Source organism: Oryctolagus cuniculus, chromosome 11, assembly GCF_051225735.1.
Source record: "Oryctolagus cuniculus isolate XC-2025 breed Fujian yellow rabbit chromosome 11, ASM5122573v1, whole genome shotgun sequence".
Taxonomy (NCBI): domain Eukaryota; kingdom Metazoa; phylum Chordata; class Mammalia; order Lagomorpha; family Leporidae; genus Oryctolagus; species Oryctolagus cuniculus.
This window is the reverse complement of record NC_142877.1, coordinates 92,832,774-92,858,741: the sequence shown is the minus strand read 5'-3', so window position 1 is coordinate 92,858,741 and position 25,968 is coordinate 92,832,774. Positions and strand designations below refer to the sequence as shown.

At 39.5% G+C, this 25,968-nt stretch overlaps 1 long non-coding RNA gene across 4 annotated transcripts in view; it reads right to left on the bottom strand.

Annotated features, from left to right (window-relative positions):
• Positions 1-25,968, bottom strand: part of LOC149123564 (uncharacterized) — a 144,216-nt gene that overhangs the window by 103,492 nt on the left and 14,756 nt on the right. For all 4 annotated transcript variants that reach the window (XR_016217163.1, XR_016217165.1, XR_016217162.1 and 1 more), the window contains one exon: positions 7,655-7,795. This is a non-coding gene — a long non-coding RNA (uncharacterized LOC149123564). The remainder of the gene's footprint in view (positions 1-7,654; positions 7,796-25,968) is intronic.

Below are 25,968 nucleotides of genomic sequence, written 5' to 3'. Positions count from 1 at the left end.
TTTTTCCTTAATTCTTGCAACAAATTCCTCACTTCCCATACACACTCCTTCCTCAGTCCACTTGAAAACAAAGTCAAACTTGTTTCTAAAATCTTATTGTTAGGCTTTATTTCTTATAAAACAAAGTTACAAGATTTATTTAGAAGACACACAAAAAAATTTCTAAACCCAATATGTTTTACTTTCTAATTCCCAGAACCTCAGAATATCACCTTGCATGGCAAAACAGTGAAAATTACCCTACATGGAAAAAGACGTGGTTGGATGGGATCTTGAGAAGATCTTGAGAAAAAGACTTAATCCTGCATTAACTGAGTTGGCCCTAAATACAATCACATGGTCCCTTACAAAACAGATGTAAAAATGGACACATGGAGGAGAAGGCAATGTGAAGACTGAGCAGAAAAAGAAACAGCCACTAACCAAGGAATGCTGACAGCTGTCAGAGGGGGGCACAGAGAATCTCCTCCCCGGCAGCCTCTGCAAAGAGCCTGCTGCTCAATTTCAGACTTCTGGTCTCTAGAACTGGAGAGAATAAATTCATTTTTTAATTCAGTGGTAATTTGTCCCTGCAGTCATGGAAAACTAATACAATGAATGAAAAACAGAAAACAAAAGGACTGTATCTCTTTCCATTGGTCACTATCTCTTAACAAGTACCTACTAGACAGATGTCAGAAAAGGAGTCACAGGACTCACCTGCTTCATTCAAATGCTTTTGAAAACCCAGCAATGTGTGATTATCCCCATTTTACAGATGAAAAAAAGTCACTGACTCAAGGTCACATACGGTGAGTGAACAGAAGGGCCAGGATTAAACCCAGATGAATTGGTCATATTTTCCACTATTAAACCCAGATGCATTTGACCCACATTTTCCACGATTCCTGCAGTACTCTGCTGCATCCCAGACTTTTCCCTCAGTCTTCCCTGTCCTGGCCCAGTCAGCTCCACCAACTGCAAAGACACTTGCAACCACATTTCTTTTAGTCTTAAGCAGCTGCAAACACTTCTCTCCTATGCCCAGGGGCCAACCAATTGTGCTCCGGTCTCTGGTAGGAAATACAAAAGATAAAAATAACCCATAAAGCAGTGTGCCTCAAATACCATCACTTTTAATCTTGTTTTAATCTCTTGAATTTCTAGACCCTGGCCTTAAGCTAACTGAACAGGTTGCTTCCTCCTGCACACCAGACTAACCCTGATTGACCCCACATTCAACAAATTGCCAGCAATTCCTTGGTTTCCAGAGCTACAACCCTGTCTGAATAAAAACTAAATTTGAGATTTCTGGCCACATCTTATCCATCCTGCTAAATATCTCTGCTTGCCCTGCATCCTTTCTGCCTCTCTTCCCTGCTTTGATCAACTATAATTTAGGCTTCTGTTTCCTGGAGAATCTAACAAAATCTTGTGTGTATGTACACACATTTTGCACACATAGGCTATAGCTTTTGCAGTGTTTATTATTCAAGGCACAAAAAGACAGGTGCATAGAAATAGAATTTTTTTTAATTTCCTCCAAGAAAACTTTTATTTAAGGTATACAGCTTCCTGCATTTCATAAATAGAACTTTAGGAACATAGTGATTCTTCCACCCTATTCGCCCTCCCACCCTTCTTCCTCCTCCCTCTCTTATTCTCATTCTTATTTTTTACTAAGATCTATTTTGAATTAACTTTATACACATAAGATTAATTCTGTACTAAGAGTTCAACTAATAGTATGAAAAAAAAAAAAAACACTGTTCCTCAACAGTCAAGACAAGGGCTAATTTCTTGATCTGTCTATAGTTAAAAGTAACCTAGGCCTTGGAGCCAGCTCTGTGGCATAGCAGGTAAAGCCGCTGCCTGCCATGCCAGCATCCCATATGGGTGCCAGTTGGAGTGCCAGCTGCCCCACTTCCAATCCAGCTCTCTGCTATGGCCTGAAAAAGCAGTAAAAGATGGCCCAAGTCCTTGGGCCCTTGTACCTCTTGGGAGACCTGGAAAAAGCTCCTGGCTCCTGGCTTCGGATCAGCACAGCTCCGGCCATTGCAGCCAATTGGGGAGTGAACCAGCTGATAGAAGACTTTCTCCCTCTCTCCCTCTCTCTTTCTCTCTCTGTCTCTTCTTCTCTGTGTGTAACTCAGACTTTCAAATAAATTAATAGAAAAAAAAGTAACCTAGGCCTCAACACCTCATTTTTGCTAGGGAAGGAATTCTATCTTCAAGTTCAGTCTCACTTTTGGCCAGTTTTTTGAGGATTGAAGCAGCTTTAGGAATGAATTTATAAAGCCAAGTTTGACCTTCTCACTTACTTGGTGGGATGTTGTTGATACTGTCAATGAGAAGTGCTTTATCCTCAAGAAGGCCCAAGCATGAGTCAACAGTTTTGCTAATACTCCCCCCAATATTTAGTATATCAGGTGAGGGCAGAAATGGTTACAGATCAGGAATCCTTTTGGGATTATGAAGACCAGGCTGATCTAGTTAGGATAGACCACCTTATACCTGTATAACAGAGGAAAAGAAAAAGAATGTGGTAAAGCCTATTAGTTATGACAAAGTTAAGATTGGTCAAGAAAAGAAAAAGAACCTGGCTGTCTGTCTTCAACAGCTTAAGAAGGAGTTTAGGAGACATACCAACACAAATCCTAACTCCACAGAAGGCCAAACCTTATTTGCTCTGCATTTTCCTAATCAGTCATCCTGGACATTAGAAGAAAGTTACAAAGCCTAGAGGCAGGACCTCAGATGCTACTGTTGAACTTGGTAGAGGAGGTCTTCATGATCTTTAACAACTGAGACAGAGCAGAAGCGGTGAGCAACAACAATGATGCTGAAATTCATATGGAGACACAGGCAACCTCGAATAGCTAAAGCAATCTTGTACAACAAAAACAAAACCAGAGGCATCTCAATACCAGATTTCAGGACATTCTACAGGGCAGTTGTTATCAAAACAGCATGGTACTGGTACAGAAACAGATGGATAGACCAATGGAAAAGAATTGAAACACCAGAAATCAACCCAAACATCTACAGCCAACTTATATTTGATCAAGGATCTAAAACCAATTCCTGGAGCAAGGACAGTCTATTCAATAAATGATGCTGGGAAAACTGGATTTCCACGTGCAGAAGCATGAAGCAAGACCCCTACCTTACACCTTACACAAAAATCCACTCAACATGGATTAAAGACCTAAATCTACGACCTGACACCATCAAGTTATTAGAGAACATTGGAGAAACCCTTCAAGATATTGGCAGAGGCAAAGAGTTTCTGGAAAAGACGCGGGAGGCACAGGCAGTCAAAGCCAAAATCAACTATTGGGATTGCATCAAATTGAGAAGTTTCTGTACTGCAAAAGAAACAGGAGAGTGAAGAGACAACCAACAGAATGGGAAAAAAATATTTGCAAACTATGCAACAGATAAAGGGTTAATAACCAGAATCTACAAAGAGATCAAGAAACTCCACAACAACAAAACAAACAACCCACTTAAGAGATGGGCCAAGGACCTCAATAGACATTTTCAAAAGAGGAAATCCAAATGGCCAACAGGCACATGAAAAAATGTTCAAGGTCACTAGCAATCAGGGAAATGCAAATCAAAACCACAATGAGGTTTCACCTCACCCCGGATAGAATGGCTCACATACAGAAATCTACCAACAACAGATGCTGGCGAGGATGTGGGGAAAAAGGGACACTAACCCACTGTTGGTGGGAATGCAAACTGGTCAAGCCACTATGGAAGTCAGTCTGGAGATTCCTCAGAAACCTGAAGATAACCCTACCATTCAACCCAGCCATCTCACTCCTTGGAATTTACCCAAAGGAATTTAAATTGGCAAACAAAAAAGCGGTCTGCACCCTAATGTTTATTGCAGCACAATTCACAATAGCCAAGACCTGGAACCAACCTAAATGCCCATCAACGGTAGACTGGATAAAGAAATTATGGGACATGTATTCTTTAGAATACTATACCGCAGTAAGAAACAATGAAATCCAGTCATTTGCAACAAAATGGAGGAATCTGGAACACATCATGCTGAGTGAAATAAGCCAGTCCAAAGGGACAAATACCATATGTTCTCCCTGATTGGTGACAACTGACTGAACACCAAAAAGGAAACCTCCTGAAGTGAAATGGACACTATGAGAAATGGTGACTTGATCAGCATAGCCCTGACTGTTAATGAACAACTTAATACATTATCCCTCTTAGTAGTTTTTTTGTCTGTTCTACTTAATATGACTGGTTTAATTCTGTAATTATCACACAGTTATTCTTAAGTGTTGAAAATTAACTGAAATGTGATCCCTGTTAAACATAAGAGTGGGAATAAGAGAGGGAAGAGATGTACAATTTGGGACATGCTCAAGCTGACTTGCCCCAAATGGTAGAGTTTGAAACATACCATGGGATTCCAATTCAATCCCATCAAGGTGGCATGTACCAATGCCATCTCACTATTCCAAGTGATCAATTTCAGTTCACAATTGATCATAATGAAAGGACTAAGAGTCAAAGGGAGCACATAAACAAGTCTAGTACCTGCTAACACTAACCGATAGAATAAATAAAGGGGAGAGTAATCCAACATGGGAAGCGAGATACTCAGCAGACTCATAGAATGGCAGATGTCCTAAATAGCACTCTGGCCTCAGAATCAGCCCTAAAGGCATTCGGATCTGGCTGAAAAGCCCATGAGAGTTTTTCAGGCATGGAAAGCCAAGACACTCTGGCAAAAAGATCTCTGTGAGTGAGATCCCAGTGGAAAGAACAGGTCTTCAAAGAAGGAGGTACCTTTCTCTGAAGGGAGGAGAGAACTTCCACTTTGACTATGACCTTGTCTAAACAAGATAAGAGTTGGAGAACTCAGAGGGCTTCCATAGCCTTGGAAACTGATGACTGGAGCATAGGGAGATTACTGATGCCATAGACAGGAGTGTCAATTTGTAAAGTCAACAACAGGAGTCACTGTGCACTTACTCCTCATGTAGGATCTCTGTCCTTAATGTGCTGTACATTGAGATTTAATGCTATAACGAGTACTCAAACAGTATATTTCACTTTGTGTTTCTATGGGGGGCAAACTGTTGAAATCTTTACTTAATGCATACTAAACAGATCTTCTGTAAAAAAAAAAAATTATCAATTCCCAACTTGACTCTCACTGGGATTAAACATGACAATAGGTCTGATCTGATTTCATCATCATTTAAAGAATCATCTATTATTTTTTACTTTATGTTTCTGTGTGGGAGCAAACTGTTGAAATCCTTACTTAATGTATACTAAGCTGATCTTCTGTATATTAAGATAATCGAAAATGAATCTTGATGTGAATGGAAGGGGAGAGGGAGTGGGAAAGGGGAGGGTTGTGGGTGGGAGGGACGGTATGGGGGGAAGCCATTGTAATCCATAAGTCGTACTTTGGAAATTTATATTCATTAAATAAAAGTTAAAAAAAAAAGAAGCGGTGAGCAACAACAACCAAAAAAAAATTGGCTAAAAAGGTACAGTTTTTGGGCTGCTGTAATTAGTTGGCCACTTAGGGATGAACCTAATGGCCCAGCAGATCAGACAACCAGAGAAAGAGCACTAGCTTTAGACAAAATCAGTCTGTCTATTGGAGGAGACAGAGTCACTGGAAGCCGGAGTACCCTGATTGCCCTGGACAAGGGAGACTAAATAACCCTGGCAGGAAACTCCTGGCCAGCCTTCCAGATAGGAGGCAGGAGTTCATCAACTGACAAGGCCCAGGTACCTGCTCAGCTCCAATTTCAGCATGATCCATCACCATCACTCCAGTGGAGCATCCAATCACTGTAGAAGTGGCAGGTAAGGAAACTGAGCTTTTGTGAGGACACCAGAGCTGTCTATTCTGTCCTGATTCATCCTATTGACCCCCTCTTCAACCATACTGCATAGTAATAGGGATTCATAGTCAACCTAAATTAAGAGTTTGCTTCCTCTTTGCCTGTGAGACTAGTTCTAACATTCTACTCTCATTTTCATATGTTCATGCATGCCCCGTCCCACTTCTGGGTATAGATCTGTTAATCAAACTTAGGGCCACTGCTTAGAAAGGGACAACGTAGAGGTGATGGTAAGCCCCAACCAAGGCAGCCACCTGTTAGCACTTCTAAACCCCAGAGCCCAGAGCCTGCCAACATCCCCAAAAATATGAAGATCAAGTAGACCCTTCTGCATGGGACGTTTTCATGACAGGGATAACCATAATGTCCTCCCATTAAAATAAGTTTAAGACCCATGGAGGAATACCCATGGAATAGACAGTACCTCAGCAAGCCAGAGGCCTTAAAAGGAACCCAAGCCCTACTTCAGAAGTTCTTAGAGCACAATGTGATCAAGCCTTGCAGGTTGCCCTGCAGCATGCTGAAGTTGCCAATCAAGAAGTCAAACGGGGAGTATCAATTTTATAGGACCAACAGGCAGTAAATGAGTCAAATATCCCCATCCAACCCATGGTCCCAAACCAACATATTTCACTCACTCAAATACCTGCAAATGCCAAACACTATATTGCCCTGGACTTAAAATATGCTTTTTAAAATTCCTAATATAGAGGCCAGCACTGCGGCATAGCAGGTAAAGCCACTGCCTGCAATGCTGGCATCCCACATGCATGCTGGTTCAAGTCCCAGCTGCTCCACTTCCAATGCAGCTCCCTGGTGGTGCACCTGGAAAAGCAGTGGAAGAATACTCAAGCATTCATGCCCCTACACTCACATGGGAAATCCAGAGGAAGCTCCGGGCTCCAGCCTGTTCTAGTCCTGGTCACTGCAACCATTTAGGAAGTAAACTCTCTCTCTCTCTCTCCCTTTCTCTCTATTTCTGCCTTTCAAATAAAATAATAAATCTTGAAAACAAAATCCCAATATCTTTTTGTTCTTGAGTGGATAAACCTAAATCCTCAGTAAAGCCCACAATGCAACCAGACTGTGCTCCATTAGGGTTTTAGAGACAGTGCTCACCTAGGAAGAGAGTTAAGACTTACCCTAAGAAATGATTCCTTCCTACAATTTATAGATGATTAATTGATAATTGCTCCTCTCAATGAGATTCTGACTACAATGCCATAAAAATCTTAAAATTTCTTAGCTTGATGAGGGTAACAAATCTCCCCCTCAAAGCCAGGATTTTCCTACAAAGAGTTGAATACCTGGGTTTATTTTGATTCTAAGGTTTCATGCTCTAGATATTGACCAGAAAAGCAGTTATTCCCTAAGTCCCCCAAATCATAAAACAGCTGTGGGTTATGTAGGGAAGATTTCTGCCTCTTCTGAATCCCCAAATTACCGGTTAAAGGCAAAAAACTCTATATGAGGCACCAAACGGTAAAGAGTAAGAATCTCTACTGGAATCCAGAGTGCCAGCAGACTTTTGAGGCCCTACAGAGCCTGGGACAGCCAAACTTCGAACAACCATTCATTTTTAATGTCTGTAAAATGTTTGGAATTGCTTTAGGAATGCTAGCTCAAAGGCTAGCAACATCCAGAGACTGGGGGTCTACTTTTCATAACAATCAGACACTGTAGCTCAGGGATAGCACAGTTGTCTAAAAGCTGCAAGAAGAAAACTAACCAAATACCAACCTCTTCTACTAGAGTATTGGTCTGCTTTTCATTACCTTAAGTAAAATAGCTGAGAGGAGCTTCTTAGGAATGAAGGACTTTATTTCAGCTCACACTAGAGGTCCCAGGATCGGATGGCTCCATAGCTTGATGTCGTGTGGAGGCTGATTAACAGTGGTGCAGAGGCAGGATCACATCTTGAGGTAAGAAGCAGAGAGACACAGAAAGACCTCATTCAAACTTGAAGTGAAAGAGTCACCTCTCACAAGTATCACGCTCTGAAGGCACATCCCAGTGACCCAGAGGCCTCCTACCAGTCTTACTTCTCAGATCCCACCGTTAGGTCAAGTCTCTACCCTTAACCAATCAACCATTAACACCAATGCATTAGAATTTAAACAGCTGCATAAGTTTGGGGAAGACAAATCCAATTCAACCCATACCAACTGGCTAGGCTCCAATATTACCTTAAAGGGGTAATGTTCTGTGGCTAGCAAGTTGGGAAAAGGCAAAACAATATTTACACTGCCTCAATATACTCTGGTATTGCCTGCCCATGCTCCTTTATGGATGGATAGGGGAATGTCAATAGCCAAAACTTCCATTACAAAACAAACTCTTAGAGGCAGTTCAACTTCCTCAAAAATGGCAGTCATTCACCATAATGGCCATCGAAAGATGGGTCCATTTTGAACCAGGGAAATAATACAGCAGGCAAAGCCCTTAATGTGGGCTGATGTCAGGAGCCTGGATCTCAGGAGCCTGGAAGTTATGCCACCCATTATGGGAGGAATACCCTGTGGAAACTGGTACATTGGGTCTTTCAGGAAAAGACCTCAGAAATATCATAAAGCGGCCTGCGCAGTGGCTCACTAGGCTAATCCTCTACCTGCGGCGCCGGCATCCCAGGTTCTAGTCCCGGTCAGGGCGCCAGATTCTGTCCCAGTTGCTCCTCTTCCAGTCCAGCTCTCTGCTGTGGCCTGGGAAGGCAGTGGAGGATGGCCCAAGTGCTTGGGCCCTGCACCCACATGGGAGACCAGGAGGAGACACCTGGCTCCTGGCTTTGGATCAGCACAGTGCACCACCCACAGCGCACTGGCCGCAGCGGCCATTGGGGGGGTGAACCGACAGAAAAGGAAGACCTTTCTCTCTGTCTCTCTCTCTCACTGTCCACTCTGCCTATCAAAAAAAAAAAAAAAAAAGAAATATCATAAAGCAGGTGACCCTTTCCAGGGATATGCACGTCTGCAACAATCCCCCAAAACATCCCATTTTACCCTCTTTGGTAAAACCAAGTCAACACAGAAGGACATGTGCAAGAGAAGATTGGTAGGTAGATTTCATGCAGATGTCCTTTAAGTCAACTACCTAATAGTAGTTGACTTTTACAGGATTGGCAGAGGTCTTCCCCACCTGCACTGAGAAGGCTACAGAAGTTGTAAACTCCACTTAAAGGGGATAATCTCTTGTGGCCTTCCCAAATCCCTCCAGAGTGTTAAAAGATCTTCCCTTGTAGCAAATGTTACGCAACCCCCCAGGAATACATTATAAGGTACATGGCTCCTGGTACCCTTGGTCTCCCAGAAAGGTCGAAAAAGATCAATCATATCCTTAAGAGAACCATAACTAAGCTTTGTCAAGAAACCCAACAAACATGGACCAAAGAGTTCTCTATAACACTGCTCAGAATCCACACTGCCCCAAAGGAAAGCCTAGAAATTAGCCCCTTTGAGGTGATCTATGGAAGACCCTTCCTTACCACCAGCCTCCTCAGAGACAAGGAATTGAACCAGATCTTAAATCATGTAACCAATCTACGATAAGTCCAGAGAGCTCTTCTGGAACACAGAAACTAGGATTTGCCAGCCCTGATAAGGAGACATCTCATATCCAAATTCAGTCAGAGAACCAAGGTCTGCTTGAAATATAGAAGGAGAAGTCCCCCTAAGACCGGTTATCAGAAAAATGGGAATCACCCTTTGAGTGATGTCAGCTATGCCCCCACTGCAGTAAAAGTTGAAGGAGGTCCCCAGCTGGTTCCTGTGTAAACACAGGAGGGCCTCAGCTAGCTCTTCAAGAAAAAGAAAAATTGTTGTAGATAGGCCTCCTGGTTTTCTTCCTGGTGCTCACTATTGTGCTCCTTTCTGTTGGCTTTCCATACCGGCACACCCTGGAAGCATCTCCTTTGCCCTTTCTGGGTGTAACAAGGACATAACTCTGGCATGCGGGTTAAGCTTTCTGGCCTCTGCTGTGGGAGGCTAACTGTTGGGTATGTCACACCCATTCTCAAGACACAGCAGGCCATTTTATTTCCCTATTCACAAAGCCTCACCCATAATCCAATGTTTAGAGGGGCCCCAGCGGCCTTTGACTTCAATTTTCCTATTGCTGCGGAGTTTAATGCCCATGGTATTTTCTTTCTATCTTTATGCCTTATTTCCCATTACAATGAGACCTCTATCCTAGGGATCACAAAACTAAGTTGCACAACTCTTGCCAATTATGCTGTCTCCCTTGTATTCATGTATAGGTCTGATAAACTTTGTCTGGGTTGCATATTGGTCCTTCATCAATTTCTATTTGCAAATGAGTCAAAGAACCTACAGTCAGTAACAAAAGGTGCTGTGATGCTGAAATCGGAAAAGACCCCCTGCCTACTTCAATACCTCCTTGTTCTCCGATTCAGGGTATGACCCAGCACCTTCATTCTTTAGGCTTTTCTGTTGGTTTACCAAATGAAGTTTTTTAGATTCCATTGACACATTTTTTCTCCCAAGTGCCGCATAAAAGTACTTTATTTTTCAGAGTATTGTGTCTATTGTGGGATTCAAAAAAGACAGCAATCTGGAAGCCAAGTGAGGACTACTACTTTTTAAGGTGATTTTGTCCTGCCTTTCCTCAAAAACAGTTGAATTCCACTATTTTGGTAGGTAGAGAACTTGGCATATAATTAGGAATTACTGGAAATGAGTGATACATCAGTTTGTCTTTTAAAAACTCAACTTTCCAATATTATGTAAATGTTGTAATCTAGACTTATGATTTGACTTAAACTTTATATAATATAATTAATTTAATGGGGCTATTTTAGCCATTTCCTTGAAGGTGTAGTACTTTATTTTTTTAGTTTTAAAATTAAAGCAATACATTTGGGTACAAAATTTTATTTCAGTCAAAGTAAGGTAATTTATGCACTTAAGCTCTGATGGAATGTCAGAACTATAATACTGGTCACAAAAGGTATGTGTATTTTACAATTACTCTATTGTTTTTACATTTCTCCCACATATTATTATTCAAATATTGTAAAAGAAATATTTGAGAACAAACTTTTAGAGTCATTACTTGCTCCATCATCCTAGGTAGTCAATGTGGTATGTTATAGTTACAAAATGATGTTTTACAGCGTACTGACTATGCTTTTTCTAACTATGCCTGGTTATCGATGATGTGATAAATAATTTTGTATATGCATATGTTTTATCACATAGCTTACTAACCAAATGCCAAGATTTTAATTACTGAGTCAAGGGACAGAATTGTTGCCAAGCAATATGTTTTCACAAAGCACAAAGGTTACCCCGATGCCTACTCCTATAAACTCAGGGCCCTATAATATAACTTGTGAGTTTTTATGAAGCTAGCTTCAATTTTTAAAAATGCTTTAATAAGGCATTTTTTTTTTTACAAGAACATGACCTTCTACTTTTTTTTGTTTATACAGTATATAATAAAACAGCCTCTAAGGCTGAAAAGGTCTGAACTCGGTAACCTGTATGTTATCTGCAATCACTTTTTCCTGACAGTTAAACATTCAGGGGAATTTACTGATACACAGAGTATGAGTCAACATGACATTAGACAAATTTCACATGTGCTCACATGTCAATAAGACACTAAATGAGAGCCTCAGCACCAGCTCTGGAGAGTGAGGCCAGACCAGACAGCAGCAGCCCAAGCCACTGGCAATAAAGCTGACAGAAGAGCCTGGCATGAGTCCAGCTTGGAGCCCTGTGGGGGACAGTGAATCTGCCAGACTAGAGGAGAAAAAAAAAAGGGGGTACGTTTCACTCTTCCCAACTACCCTGCACTGGCGTCCTGCAACAAGCCAAGAGAGGGTGGGCACCGTTTTGGACATACATAACAGCTGCACCAGCTCATCTACATGCCCAGCAACCAGCTGAGAGGAGACACCCAAGCCTGACTGGGAGAACCGACAGGGAGCTGAGTGCTCATGACAGTGGGAGGCTTGTGTGCTAGGACTATGAACACTGTGGCTGCATGGGAGGGCACTGGGTGTGGCTGGGTCTTTGGATAGTCACTGTGAGTGGCTCCACATGCTCAGGGCTCGCCAATTCCCTGATGAGGGTCATTGCTGCAGAATCCGTGCTTACACTGAGGACTACACAGTTCCTGTGTGTGGTTCTTGCGGCAGCACAGACCAATACTGTACTCACTGGGGCTAGCTCCCAGGCACTGATCTCCTTTGAGGAGAGGAGGAGAAGAGGAGAGGAGGTGAGCATGAGACTATGCCAAAAGAACAGAACAAAGCTCTCCTTGATTGGAAAGAAATAAAAAAGATTTACCACACCCAACCTGGGTATCACCTTGGATACTCCCTTCACCCTGGAGCACTGAACAGAGCTCCTTAGCCACATCTACCACACACCTCTCCCCTCTTTTTTCACCAAAAAAGCAGACACTCCACTAAGTCACAAAGGCATAGTCCTAAGATAAAAGCCATCACAGGGAAAAAAATCAAAACAAAAAAGAAACCAACTAGTATCTCCATAAACATCAAATAATAAACATATAATTCAAGAAATAAGAATAAAGAAGACAACATGATGCCCCCAAAAGAACACAACATTTCAATACTAAAATGTCAAGATAAAGAGACTGAAGAAATGACAGAAATGGAATTCGAAAAATTGATCATAGGATTACTTAGAAGTAATCAGAAACAAATCCATGAAAAAATGAAATCTGTAAATGACATGAAAGAAAATTTCTCCCATGAAATTGAGATCTTAAAGAGAAATCAAAATGAAATCTTGGAAATGAAGAATTCAATAGAACAAATTAAAAAATGTGGTGGAAAGCCTTAACAACAGATTCAGTGAAGCAGAAGAAAGAATATCTGGCTTAGAAGACAAATCACTGGAAATTTTAAAGTCAGACAAAAAAAATAAAGCAGAAATCAGAAAACTAAAAAAACAGTGTTGGAGATCTATGGGATACTACAACCCAACATACAAGTCTTAGGAGCTCCTGAAGGTGTGGAAAGAGACAATGAATTAGAAGGCCTTTTAGTGAAATAATTACAGAAAATTTATGTAATTTGGGGGAAGAAAGGGACCTCTAAGTACAGGAAGCATGTAGAACTCCTAATAGACATGACCAGAAAAGATCTTCACCACAACACACTGTAGTGAAACTCTCCACAGTAAAACATGAAAAAAATATTTTAGAATGTGCACAAAAGTAACACCAGATTACTTTCAGAGAATCTTCAATTAGACTCACAGAAACCCTATCGGCTAGGAGAGAATGGCGATATATATTAAGAGAAAAAAATTGTCAGCACAGAATATTGTATCCTGCAAAGCTCTCATTTATGAATGAAGGTGAAATAAAGACTTTCCATAACAAACAGAAATTGAAAGAATTTGTCACCACCTGTCTAGCCTTGCAAAAGATGCTTAAGGATGTGCTGCACACAGAAACAAGAAACATGCTCATCACCATGAAAGAAGGTAAAGGCAGAAAATTTCCCAGTAAAAGTGCAAAGGAAATCCAAAGTAAACAATAGGAATGTTTATGGAAAAATGGCTGAGAAAAGTCATTACTTACCAATAATCACCTTGAATGTAAATGACAAGTTTCCAATTAAAAAATACAGACTGGCTGAATGAATTGAAAAGTAAAACCCATCTATTTGCTGCCTACAAGAAACACATCTCACCAACAAAGATACACACAGACTAAAAGTGAAAGGACAGAAAATGATATACCATACTAATAGAAACCAAAAGAGTTGGTGCAGCCATCCTAATATCAGACAAAATAGACTTTATCACAAAAACTGCTAAAAGAGACAAAGAAGGACACTATGTAATGATTAAGGGATCAATTCAACAGGACGATGTGACCACTATAAACCTATATGCATCTAATTACAGCGCACCTGGCTATTTAAAAGTAATGTTAATGGGCCTAAAGGGAAACATGGACTCCAATACAATACATTACAATAGTATTGGCAGACTTCAATACTCTACTTTCAGCAATGGACAGATCAACCATACAGAAAATCAGCAAGGAAACAGCATATAATTGACACTATAGCCCAAATGAATCTAGCAGATACCTACAGAACTTTCCATCCTATAGTTTCAGAATACATATTCTTCTTCACAGTACAAGGAATTTTCTCTGGGATTGATTACATGCTAGGTAATAAGCAAGTCTCAGCAAATTAAAAATATCAAAATCATATCATGCATCTTCTCTGACCACAATGAAATGAAGCTGGAAATCAACACATCAGGAATCTCTAGAACACAGGCCAACACATGGAAACTGAACAACATGCTCTTGAATGAACAGTAAGTCACTGAAAAAAAATCAAAAGAAAAATCAAAAAATTTCTGGAAACAAATAAAGAGGACAATACAACATATCAAAATTTAATAGGATACAGCAAAAGTGGTGCTAAGAGGAAAGTTCATAGCAATTGGTGCCTACATCCAGAAATTGGAAAGGCACCAAATAAATAGCTATCAATGCATCTCAAGGACCTAGAATAACAACAGCAAACCAAACCCCAAATAGTACGAGGCAGAAATAATTAAAATTAGAAGAAATCAACAAAATTGAAACAAACAAAAAAAAAACAATACAAAAGATCAGCAAAATGAAGAGCTGAGTTTTTTTTTTTTAAATAAACAAAACTGACATACCATTGGTCTAAATGACCAAAAAAGGAGACCCAAATTAATAAGTTAGAGATGAAAAAGGAAATGTAACAACAGATACCACATAAATAAAAAGAATCATCAAAAATTACTACAAAGAGCTGTATGCCAACAAACTGGCAAACCTAGAAGAAATGGATAGATTCCTGGACACATACAACCTACCTAAATTGTGCCATGGAGATACAGAAAACCTAAAAAGATCAATAATCAAGATGAAAATTGAATCATAAGTAAAGACACCCCTTCTGAAGAAAAACCCAGGACCTGATGGCTTCACTGCTGAATTCTACCAGACATTTAAAGAAGAACTAACTCCAATCCTTCTCAAGCTATTCGAAACAATTGAAAGGGAGGGTATCCTACAAAATTCTTTCTATGAAGCCAGCATCACCTTAATTCCTAAACCTGAAATAGATACAGAGAAAGAACACTAAAGACCATTTTCCCTGATGAACATAGATGCCAAAATCCTCAACAAAATACTAGTCAATCAAATCCAATAACACACCAGAAAGATCATTCACCTAGACCAAGTGGAATTTATCCCTGTTACGCAGAGATAGTTCAATATTCACAAGTCAATAAATGTGATACACCACATTAGCAGACTGAACAAAAATCCATATGATTATCTCAATAGATGCAGAGAAAGCATTTTATAAAATACAACACCCTTTTATGATGAAAACTCTAAGCAAACTGGATATAGAATAACAGTCCTCAACACAATCAAGGTAATTTATGACAAACCCTCAGCCAGCATCCTGTTGAATGGGGAATATTTGGAAGCATTCCCGCTGAGATCCAGAACCAGACAAGGATGCCCACTCTCGTCACTGCTATTTAATATAATCCTGGAAGTTTTAGCCAGAGCCATTAGGCAAGAAAATGAAATCAAGAGATACAAAATGGGAAGGAGGAAGTCAAATTATCCCTATTTGCAGAAGACATAATTCTATATATAGAGGATCCAAAAGACTCCACTAAGAGACTATTGGAACTCATAAAAGAGTTTGGTAAAGTGGCAGATATAAAGTCAACACACAAAAACTAACAGCCTTTGTATACACAGACAATGGCATGGCTGAGAAAGAACTTCTAAGATCAATACAATTCCCAATAGCTACAAAAAAAATCAAATATCTAGCACAAATTTAACCAAGGATGTCAAAAATCTCTAGAATTATAATTACAAAACATTAAAGAAATAAATAGAAGATACAAAAAAATGGAAAAATATTCCATGTTCATGGATTGGAAGAATCACTATCATCAAAATGCCCATACTACCAAAAGCAATTTATAGATTCAATGCAATCCCAATAAAAATACCAAGGACATTCTTTTCAGATACAGAAAAATTGATGCTGAAATTCATATGGAAACACAGGAGGCCACAAATAGCTAAAGCAATCTTATACAACGAAAACAAAGCCAAAACATCACAATACCAGATTTCAAGACATATTACAGGGCAGTTATAACCAAAACAGCCTGGCACTGGTACAAAAACAGATGGATAGATGAATGGAACAGTTGGCGGGAATGTAAACTCATAAGGCCAGTATGGAAGACAGTTTGGAGATACCTCAGAAATCTGAATATAGACCGATTGTATGACTCAGCCATTCCACTTCTGGGAATTTACCCAAGGAAAAAAATGAATCAGCATATTAAAGAGTTATCTGTAACCCCATGTTCACTGCAGCTCCATTCACAATAGCTAAGACACGGAATCAACCCAAATGCCCATCAACTGAAGACAGGATAAAGAAATTATGGGGTATGTACACCATGGAATACTACACAGCAGTTAAAAAATGAAATCCCATCATTTGCAACAAAATGGATGAAACTGGAAAACATCACATTTAGTGAAATAAGCCAATAAGTCCAAAAGGACAAATACTGTATGTTCTCCCTGACCTGTGATAACTAATAGAACACCTAAAATGCAACCTACAGAAGTAAAACTGACACTTTGAGAAGAAATGACTTTGAACAACCTCAACTGTTCGGCTATTGGGGAACAGTTTTTATTGCCATACTATCTGCTAATCTCTTTACTTAATAGAGTTAATCATGTCTATAAAGTTAATTGAAAATAGATCATAGTAAAAAGAACAGGAACAGGAGAGAAGTAAGAGGGGCGGGAGAGTAGGTGGGAGGATGGATATAGTGGGAAGAATCACCATGTTCCTAAAATTGTAATTGAAATGTATGAAGTTTGTAAAAGGTTTTTGGGGGAAAAAAGAAAAGTAATTAAAAACCTAGCCTTTATATCAACAGTACACTTCTAAAGAACTTTTCATAATGCATTTAAGCATAAGTATGCAAAAACTGTTTTCAAATATATCTAAACCCATTATCAGGAAACAAAGATCAATGTCCTAATGTTATTGACTGCTATTTCAGAAATGTATCTATTGCTGCATGGTGGTCTCAAAAAGAACAAAATAGCAGGTTATTAAATTACTACAGGTAACCATATATTCCAGGAGCTGAGAAACATCCAGTTAGTGAAACTGAATGATGTGAAGGAAGCATCTTATTTTATGCCCCACAGAATGAGTTCCAGAATACTTAGTTAACATCTGGGTCTTAATTACAAAGGGTGCAATCTTGTCTTTGTATCACTTTGAACATCTATGACATAAGGGAAAGGTTTATACAGGAAGTCTTGTAATACCCTGTTGAGGCTTGTAAAGCTACTACTCTATAGAAAGGACCTCAACAGCAGGTCAACTGCAGCAGGAAAGGATTCAATGACAACAACATAAGAAATTGTAATTATAATGCAAGCACCTTCACAGTTAGCTAAATTAGCAATATACACAAACATTGTCTCACCTCTTTTAAAGCATGTGTCAGATGTGGTAAATATTCACAGCATTAAAATCTATCAGTTTTTTATATGTAGGAATCTACAAAATATTAAATAATGTTATTGCATGGCACAATCATTAATTTATGAGCTTCCAAGAAACCTTAAAAAAAAAACCATGCCCAGGAATAGAATTCTAGAACCAGAAGAGAAATAAAATATTAATTGCAAAAATCATAATATCAGGCCGGCGCCGCGGCTCACTAGGCTAATCCTCCGCCTTGCGGCGCCGGCACACCAGGTTCTAGTCCCGGTCGGGGCGCCGGATTCTGTCCAGGTTGCCCCTCTTCCAGGCCAGCTCTCTGCTGTGGCCAGGGAGTGCAGTGGAGGATGGCCCAGGTCCTTGGGCCTTGCACCCCATGGGAGACCAGGAGAAGCACCTGGCTCCTGCCATTGGATCAGCGCGGTGCGCTGGCCACGGCAGCCATTGGAGGGTGAACCAACGGCAAAGGAAGACCTTTCTCTCTCTGTCTCTCTCTCTCCCTGTCCACTCTGCCTGTAAAAAAAAAAATCATAGTATCATATCAATTTGCTTTCTTCATCCTGTATGTTTAAATTCTGGTCCTGCCTCCTTGAGAAGCCTTTCCTGATGTTCCCAAGTCAGGAGCTTTCTCTCTCCCCCAGCCCTCTCACCTGTCTCTCTTCTATTGTTCTACATTCTGCAAAGCAGAGTTCTCTTTTTTGTTAGCAACGGATAAGTACACATCCTACTGAATTTTTAATTCCTTTTGAACTTAAGATTTTCTTTTTTTTATCCACATACTGCTATAATAACACATAATATCTTGGCTGTATTTTGCTACTTATTTACTTGAATCAATAATAATTTCATTAACTCAAAATCATTTTATTTCCTATAAGAGTATTTATATGATTGAGTGCTGATAACCAAGACATACAATAGGTTCAAGAGGTCTGATTACATAGGAGTATACAATAAAAAACATATCTTTATTTGATTCTCTTGATACATCGGGACAACATACTCTGCGGTTATGAAGTCATGGGAACCATGAAAACACTGTGCCAGTGTACAAAGATGATCATGTGATGGGCCTCTCAGTTTATATTCTCCAAGCAATTCTCGCAGACTGTTCCCTGGTCAAAGTGTAGAACACCTTTATTAGAACTCAACCAGGTTACAAAAAACACATATGCCCAAATCTGCTGTTCTCACAGAATCTTGTCCTTCTTGAATTGTGACATCGACCTTTTTAGGTCTATACTACTCTCTTTTCAAGTTTTATTTATTTATTTTTATTTATGTGGAAGGCAGAGGAGAGAGAGAGCAAGAGCAAGAGAATGAGTATCTTCCATTCATTGGTTCATTATCCCAAATGCCCATAACAGCCAGGGATGGGCCAGGCTGAAGCCAGGAGGCAAGAACTTCACCCAGGTCTTCCATATGGATGGCAGAGACCCCCTCATCTGCTGCCCTCCCCTCCACCCCAAGGTGTGCATAAGCAAGAAGTTGAATCTGAATCAGACACTCTGATATGAAATGTGGATGTCCCAAACCATGGCTTAAGTAGTGTGCCACAATGCTCCACCCTCTATTAGTCTCATATCTGGATGAGCAGGGACCTTGGAGGAAACTTTTCACAAAAAAAGCAATGATTAAAAAGCATCAGAGGCCACAGATAGCCTAAAGATAAAATCAAGGTCACTAGTTCCTAATCATAACACCTCTTCAGGGGATTTATCCTTGCCTAAGTCAGCACAAATCAAAGTCATAAAGCATTTTAAGTAACTAAAATTAAACAGCCTTTAGCTAGTCTAGATTAAGCTATTTTGCATACATAACTTCATTAAAATCATTGCCTTAAAATGCTTAATTTTTGTTTTGCAGATAAAAGCATATAATTAGCCCACATAGACAAAGTGTTTAATATTAAATATAAAAGAAAACATCATTGAATCTTTGCAAAAAATCTCTGGCTCTACATAAATACAAACCAAACTTGCAGAATATTTTAAGTGAGTCACGCCATAGTTTTATAAAGTCTCTTCTAATCCACTTTGCTTATGTTTTGTTTTATGTTTCAGTTTCACTTTCAACAAGTCAGATGAAATCAAAACTGTACCAAACTCACCTGCCAAACTTTGCCCAAAATTGAATCCAGTGAAAATTTTTGCATTGTTCAAAACCTATTTGGCCTACTGTGCAATACTTTCTTAGTTATGAGCATAGATAATGCTATGAAAGTTAGAGCCATATGGCCCATGTACCAGTGAAGTTTAAAAAAAAAAGAGATAAAAAGGTGTAGGTATTTGGCACCACAGTTCAAATGCCACTTGGGATACCTGCATTCCACAACAGTCTGCCTCTGTTCAAGTTCCAGCTCTGCTCTGGTTTCCAGCTTCTTGCTAATGCAGACACTGGGAGTGGGCAGCAGGTGATGGCTGAAGTTTTTGGGTCCCTCACATCACATGGGAGACAGGACTGAGTTCTTGGCTCCTGGCTTTGGCCTGGACCAGTTCAGGCAGTTGCAGACATTCAGGAAGCAAATCAGCAGATAGGAGTGTTCAGTATGTATGTTTCTCTCTCTCTCTCTCTCTCTCTCTCTCTCTCTCCTCTCTCTCTGTCTCCCTCACTTCTTCCCTCTCTCCATTTCCCTCCTTCCCTCTCTCCATTTCCCTCCTTCCCTCTCTCTTCCTTTCCCTTCCTCCCTCTACCTCTTCCCACTCTCTTTTCCTCCCTCCCCCTTTCTCCCTTTCCCTCCTACCCTCTTTCCCTCCCACCCTCTCTCCCTCTCTCTGCCCCTCATTCTCTCCCTCCCTCTGCCCACTCCCTCCCTCTTACTTCCCTTTCAATGAACAAATAGAAATAACACAAAAGTCCTTTACTTTGCAATTGCTATCAAGTAGCTTGATGAATCTAGATTCTATTGATTAACTAGATCAGATTAGAGTCATGCTTATTTCTTTTGGATTTCAAATGCAAAATAAAATTATCAATAGATGATAAATTATGCTGGTTAAATGAGAATATATAATATAACTCAGAAAACAGAATCAAATATAATTAAGACTCATTGAAAAAGCATCCCATCAATCAGGGAAATGGGCCTGACACCTATCTTTATCTACACCTATTTCAGTCTTAGCTTTCAAAATTTATGTGAACCTTAGATTTTCTACACATCCCTCCTTATCTTTTCAAAGTCCTAGAACATTTGGCTGTGCAGATGATTGACATGGTTTAGATAAAACTAGATGGGTATCATTTTATGTCTTTCTTCATTTGTGTTGTCTTGTCCCTACCACTGAGGGGGATTGTCCATCTCTTGAAGGGAATCAGTGATGCTTTGCTTTGTGTTTCTCCAAAATGACTGGTGCTTATAATCAGTGCAGAGGTAATATCCTATCAAAATCATCAAAATACAATATCATACATGTCAAGATTCCTAAATATAAACCACATTTTGCTAAAAATGCAATCCAGATTATCTCAATTATTCATATTTTTGAATATTGCAAAATCATACACCCAAGAGATACCTATGCATTTGTAGTAAATTCTAGTACAACATTCATGCAACTTTAATGAATACCTAAGGTCTATACTATACTAAGATGCATCATGACACAAATATAAGGAGCAGAGAGAGAGATAATTATAAGCTTCAGGTGTTTTGTGCACCTTTTCTTGCATACAGCTGCTATTATCTCTGTTTATCATTGACATGTCATTTTGCATTCTGGCAGCAATGATTATTTCTAATTATATACAGGAAAATAAGTTCTAATATGTGTTTAATACAAACAGTCGATCATTGGAGTAGTCATGTCAAATAGATAATGTTTAAAATAGGTAGGAACAGGTTAGAGGGCAGATAATATACAATGAAGAGAATCTCCTCTTTTATTAATCTTTAAAACTTAATCGGAAATTCAGAAAAAAATGGTGTCAACAAATGTTATTTGCATTTCTGAGTAATGAACAGTTTCTGCTTTCAAAAATTCCTTTGAATCAAATGACAAATGCTAAAGTACTTCTGCAGATAATAGTTTCATTCCAGTGAGTCTCATCTCCCAAATTTGGCTACTTACTTCTGCCCCATAGTAGCACAAGGCAAAAGAATCAATCCCTTAAGCTATAGCTCAGCCATTTTTCTAGCCAACAAGATGTCAGGGAGATTTGGTTCCAAAAAGAAGTTCAGTTTAGTATTTTGTGCCTAATCTCTGGTTTTACCCAGGCTTAAGAACCATTCTTTCAGACAAAGCCAATGCAATTAAATATTAAAAAAAACAAGCCAACCAACCCGTATTCTGCAAATTTACCTAACAAAAAGAATTATTTACCCTAGCCATACACATATTTACACACTTCTGTGGTATTGTTTCTTCGCTAAATGCCATTATTAGTACATTTTGAAAAAAAATCTAAAAGAGCACAAAAACAATAATCACATTGATAAGCCCTCAAAATATTCTCAGACTTCTGCAAATCTAGTTGTGGTCACATGATAGCTAGTTATTTATAAAAGCTTATGTCTTTTGCAAGAAAATATTGCAGCTTCTACTAACAATAACATGTCTCTATAAAATAAGATTTTTAGCTGATGAACTTTCAGAAAAGACTAGAATTTTCCATAGTCCCTTAGTGACTCCTGTGTCAATTACAGAGGATTTTCACAAGTATCTGATACTTTTAACATCATGACAGTGAAGTATTTAATATTCTAAGACCTTACAATCCTCAAGGGCACAGTAGGCAGCTATTAGGCCATTGCCTGAGATGCCCACCTTCCATAGGAGAGCGCCTGGGTTTGAGTACTAGCTTCACTTCTGATACAACTTCCTGTTAATTTGAACCATAGAAGGCAGCAGGTTATGGCTCAAGTAGTTGAATCTCTGCTACTAACGAGGGAGACCTGCACAGATTTCTGGCCTCCTGACTTCAATCTGGTCGAACACTGGCTGTTATGGGCACCTGGGCAGTGAAACAGTCTCTCTCCATCTCTCTCTCTCTGCTTCCCCCTACCAGACCACATTGCTTTGCCTCTCAAATAGAAATAAGTAAAACTTAAAAGAACCCTACTGTGAAAAAATAATTAGAGTCCAAAGCTATCCTAACTGGAAGCTCTTTTTGTTTAAGAAGCTATATCTGCTTTGGATTGAAACCTTTCCATACCCAACATGGAGAATAACAAAGAAAAAAACACAATTGTGTAAATTTTCTAGGACTCCAGGATAGTTAACATGTAGACAGAGGCTGATCATGGAAGAACCAATGAAGAAAAATCCTGTGTATGTTGGGAGAGCACAGGGAAAAAAGGACCACAAGTTGAGTCCAAAAGAGGGAAATGATAGCAGCTGTCATCAGAGTCTAATGTCAAGGCAGCACATTTCCATAGAAGGCGTTTTACATTCCAAGAACAGCAGAGAAGAAAGTAGCAGGTGCTATTTTTGTGATAAGAAGTCAAGAATCTGAGGCTTTATGGTGTCCAGTTCATCTTCATGACCTCTCACCTATTGTTAATAAGCCAAAAATAGAGGAACAAGGACCACATTCTTCACCTCCTGTAAGTTGACACCACTATTCATCTTCAGTGAGGTGGAGATCACTGGAAAACCTGGTTTTATGAGCAAAAGGAGTCTTGAAATAAACACCCTCATTTTGCCATTAGCCATTATGAATAAGGTACCAAAATTAATTTATTTTAATGTTATGCCCAAGAGGCACATGTTTTTCTTTCTACGTGATTACAAAAATACTGAACGTCCCCTGAGGAACAAGTCCTATTTTAGACTTCAAGAACAGACAACCCAATTTTCTTTGAGTTTGCTTTTTCTCCTTTGAGAGCACACTTAATTTGTTAATATGGGAGTGCATTTGTCACCAATAAAATTCATCCTCACTCCATAAACAGACTGCCTGAAATTAGTCCTGATAGAGTGAAAGCTAGGGGGAGTGTACTTGGTTGCATGTATTAAAAACATAACATAAAAATCTTAGTACAAATTAAACCATCATATCAAACTAGTGTACAAGCAACATTAAAAAGATCCTGAAACACCACGATTTTATTCACTCCTACCAAGCACTGGTTTTTTAATGACAGATCAAAAAAGCAAACTCTATTTCTTAATAGGGGTTTCACTGCTGTTAAATGGGGCTGAAGGCTCTCAGGGTATCTCATTTTCAACATTCTTATTTACCAACAACAAGCAGTGAAAGTGTGACTATTTGCAGGACACTATGCTGAGTGTTTTGAAAGAAATAAAAAATGGATGGGGCATGGCTGCTGCCCTGAAGATATGAACAACTTATTAGGGACACCCACATGGACATAAATAAATGCCTACCAGGAGTATGGAGGAGTGTCATGATTGAGCTTAGTTAGAACTTCTTTGGCTGAAAATAACAGAAATCCAAATTAAACTAGCCTAATGATTAGGGACTTTAGTATACTCAAAAGAGGGAGTGTAGAATAGGGCAGACTGCCGAAGCCCAACCTTGTCCTCAGGGAGCCATTTCTTCCCTTCACTCCAATCAGAGCAGTGGTTCACCCTAAGGCAGGTTGCCTTGTTCTAGAAGGGCAGTCAGCAGCAGCCAGAGCCAGATGCTTCTTTGTTCACATCCAGCAGGAGAGAAAGACTCGGTTCTTTTTCCCAAGTCCAATTTCTTATAGAGTACTGGCCCACACTGGAGATGAGAGAGGGAGGCCACCGCAATCAATTTAGGCTAATCCATATTATAAAGTAGAGATTGGAGAGGCACAAACAACAGCCAACAGAGGATGACAAAGAAGCAAACCCTGAAGCAGATCCTGCCATTGCCAAATCCTGACAGTCTCTCGGGAGCTAGTGAGTTGTCCTGAGGTCCAAAATTGCCAGCAATAATGGTGGCAACAGGCAACACTTGGTATGGGAAAACTGCTTTTAAAGCTTCTGAGAAATGATTCACAGTGTCTCCATGACATTTCTAAATTTGGCTGGGAGGAATACCTCAGTATTCTCCCTTTCTCCTAAAGTCAGATAATCATTTTTAAGTGGTTGCCAAGCATTTCTCAAACTGATATTTCTAGCTCCTTCCAAAACAGTCTGTCACTAAACTCACCCACTCTGCCAACGGAGGGGGAGACGGAGGAAAAGTTGCAGTGATATTACTTTTTATAGAGATGTGAATCCTTTGGTTTTGTCAGTTTTTGAAGGGTAATAAAGTGCTTTCAATCATATTATGCCTCTCATCAGAGAGCATCCTGTCTTCTTCCATATCCTTTGCCCTTAATATTCATTTTTTAAAGTGTTAGTGTTTACAATGTGCTGGAATAAGCTCATTACATGAGAAAAATTCACTTTGTTTTCCCTAACAGTCCCTGAAATCACAATTATTATTATCACTTTACAGGTCCACAGAGAGACTGGGTAACTCAAGATCACACGGTAGTCAGTGGCAGGGTTGGGATTTGAATTCAAGTTATCAAGTTCCAAAGTCTGAATTCTTACCCAAGCACCACAGCTGTTTTCTGTGGCCAAGCAGGATACAGGAAAATTAAACCATGCTAAAAGTCTGAACACTATCCTAGGAACAACAACAGATATAACCTGAAGGGCAATCAGAAAACTTAGATAACTAGTATTCAAATAAGTTGGTAATAAGAAAGAGAGTATTGTTCCTGAGAAAAGTTGGAGCAGAAAACAGACTAGCATTTTTTAAACAGCTACTCTATGTAGTCCAGGGGCTTGATGCTTTGGGCAAGCTATGTCATTTGGTAAGAACTTTCCAAGATTTAATTTCCTCAATTATAGAACCCAGAGATGCCAGGTATTCTGGGTATGGTCTCAAGACAGACCTGGAATTTGGAGACACATATAATTCTGAAATCCATATTTTTTAATTAGCCACTGTAGAGATTCCAGTGCTCCTATAACCCAAAGACCAAAAAGGAGAAAAACTACCTAAAAGCTCTCATTCATCCTCTGAAATTATATCCCCTTTAAATCGCAATCATAATAATTACGCATGAAAGGCTAAATATTACCCTGAGAAATTCCTCTTCTCTCATCATTTTAACTAAAGGAAGCAGAAAATAACAACCTGAATATATGAGCAAAAGCCATTATAAAAAAAACACAAAAAACAAACACCACCACAGAATAAACCCACCTGATATCTAGGCAAGATAGAAACAGGGTCAGGGACTAAATGTATCTTCTCTGCTTCCTCTGAAAAGCAAACATGGAAATTTCTCATGTCCCCCAGGAGAGCATAAAATCTTTTGGGAGCTTCTGGGGGTGGCTCAGTGCATCTTTTTTGTTTGTTCTGTTTTGGTTTGGTTTTGTGCTTGCCTAGTATTCAACCCTAAAGGGTCATGAAGTCTGAGGTCTTCTAACACAGTGACCTTGTAGGCCTAGGCCCCTGGCCAGGGAGCAAGGCTTCTGCAGAATCATGCTTGTTCTCCAGTAAGCCTAAGCCTTTGTTTATGTTCACATTAATAACTTATAGCTTTGCAGCTTCAGGAACAGTGGCCTTGATACAGATGACATGACAGCATCA